Genomic DNA, 2,925 nt, shown 5'->3' with positions numbered 1-2,925 from the left:
TGCAAATCTTTGTGAGATCTTACTTGTCTAGTGAGCTGAGGTGACAAGTGTTTTTTTGATGAACTCGGTTTCACCGAATTGCCATTTTCGGTCCAACCGAATCCCTTCGGTACTACCGAAACATGCCACTCGGTGCCACCGATTTCGCAACAGGAAAAACAGTTTGCCACATATTCTATATTTCTTCTGATCCAGCTCCACTCAATGAATCTTGTCCTCTACAAGCATCACAGTTTTATTCCCTGCTTTGTACTGAATCTCAAGGACCAAACCTATTCGACGGATTCCAGGAAAAACCTTCTTGGAAATTGATGTCAAAGGGGGAGAGAGAGATCACATCAAAGCTTATCATCAGGGAGAGAGAGATCACATCAAAGCTTATCATCAGGGAGAGAGAGATCACATCAAAAGCTTATCACCTACAAAGGAGAAAGTACTAAGGGGGAGAGAATACTCAAGGATCCCATATATTAAGGGGGACAAAGAAATCTCCAAGGGGGAGAGAATACTCCAGGATCCCAGATGCTTGATGTTCAAGAGGAGAGATGCCACATGTCTTTTTGGGGGAAAGACATGTTCATATGAACTCATTTGAATTAAAGTCTATTCATATCTTTCAGCTCTGATTTTCTGTTTCCTATCTTCTCCCAATATCCCATGTACGATTCAGGGGGAGCAAGACACCTAAGGAAAAGAAATCAGTCAAATTCATTGCATATCTTTATTCTTGGGGACATGTTGAATTCAATGTGGTACCTTGTACTCACTCTCTACATGTCATCCCAGTCTTGGTATTCTTGTGGTTTCTTTTGTTTGCTCTGGCTAGTGGATGTACCTGCGTTATCTAACCTTGTTTGTGCAGGTTCATTCCATCCTAAGCCAACTCAAGACCACAAGGTAAGTATATGCATCAAAATCATGAGTATGAGGAGTTCTTGCTTATGTACATACTGTTTGCAAGAAGGACTCATGAGCATGAAGGTATTTTCCTTGATAATATTTTGCTCTGATGCATATGGCCAAGATGCATGTAACACATTGCCCACTCTGTCATGGTTATGCTCTCACATGCCTCTATATTTCATATTTACATGAGTGCATACATGTAGGGGGAGCCTATGCTCGTTACATGTCCTTCCAAAGCTTTACTTGCTGTTCTTTATATCTTTATCTAAAGCTTTGATGTATGTTGCCATCAATTACCAAAAAGGGGGAGATTGAAAGCACAAGTGCTCCCTAGGTGGTTTTGATAATTGATGACAACATATCTCTTGTTGGACTAACATTTCTATCTAGCATGTTTCAGGTAAGTTCAACAATGGAGTGGCATGGACTAAAGGTTGTGGGAACTCCTTCAAGATGCTAAGGACAAAGGATTGGCTAAAGCTTCAAGCTCAAGACTCTTCATTTTACATTTTAGTGATCCAAGATCACATTGAGTCCATAGGAAAAGCCAATACTATCAAGGAGGGATGAGGTGTTGCTTAATGAGCCTCTTGCTTCATGTGCTTAATGATATGCTCCAAAATCCTCAGCTACTTTTCCACTTCCACATATGACCTAAACCCTAAGCCAAACTCGGTCCTACCAATTCTTCCTATCCGGCGCCACCGAGTTTCACTTGTCATTAGCCACTTCCAAACCCTAGCAATTCGGTTCTACCGATAAGGATCTCGGTCTCACCGAGATGGGATTGCAAACTCTCTGTTACCTATTGCAATATTCTCGGTCCCACCGAGATATGCAATCGGTCCCACCGAGATTGCAATGTAAACTCAGTGTTTCCCCTTTGTAACTTTTCGGTCTCACCGAGTTCCACTCGGTCTCACCGAAAGAGCAAATCGGTCCCACCGAGTTTGCCTGACCAACTCTCTGGTTAGCTAGTTACCAAATTCGGTCTCACCGAGTTTGTGTAATCGGTCTCACGAGATTACGTTATGCCCAAACCCTAACCGAATCGGTCCTACCGAGTTGCATGTCAGTCCCACCGAAACTCCTAGCGGTCACTAGGTTTACTACTTCGGTCAGACCGAGTTTATTTATTCGGTCCCACCGAGATTGGAAAACTGTGTAACGGTTGGATTTTGTGTGGAGGCTATATATACCCCTCCACCTCCTTCTCATTAAGTGAGAGAGCTATCAGAACGCATACACCATTCCAACTCATATGTTCTGAGAGAGAACCACCTACTCATGTGTTGAGACCAAGACATTCCATTCCTACCATATGAATCTTGATCTCTAGCCTTCCCAAGTTGCTTTCCACTCAAATCTTCTTTCCAATCCTATGAGAGAGAGTTGAGTGTTGGGGAGACTATCATTTGAAGCACAAGAGCAAGGAGTTCATTACCTACACACCATTTGTTACTTCTTGGAGAGTGGTGTCTCCTAGATTGGCTAGGTGTCACTTGGGAGCCTCCGACAAGATTGTGGAGTTGAACCAAGGAGTTTGTAAGGGCAAGGAGATCGCCTACTTCGTGAAGATCTACCGCTAGTGAGGCAAGTCCTTCGTGGGCGATGGCCATGGTGGGATAGACAAGGTTGCTTCTTCGTGGACCCTTTGTGGGTGGTTGCTTCTTCGTGGACCCTTCGTGGACTCGCGCAACCGTTGCCCTTGGGTGGAGCCCTGTGTGGACTCGCGCAACCGTTACCCTTCGTGGGTTGAAGTCTCCATCAATGTGGATGTAGGATAGCACCACCTATCCGAACCACGGGAAAAACATCCGTGTCTCCAATTGCGTTTGATCTTTCCAAACCCTTCCCTTTACATTCTTGCAAGTTGCATGCTTTACATTCCGCTGCTCATATACTCTTTGCATGCTTGCTTGATATGTATTGTGTGTGTTGAAATTGTGCCTAAACTCCACTTAAACCGAAAAAGATTAAAAATTGCAACTTTAGCACTAAGTGTCTAATCACCCCCCC

This window comes from Triticum dicoccoides, chromosome 2A, assembly GCF_002162155.2.
Source record: "Triticum dicoccoides isolate Atlit2015 ecotype Zavitan chromosome 2A, WEW_v2.0, whole genome shotgun sequence".
Taxonomy (NCBI): Eukaryota; Viridiplantae; Streptophyta; class Magnoliopsida; order Poales; family Poaceae; genus Triticum; species Triticum dicoccoides.
Note: the sequence above shows the minus strand (reverse complement) of the source record.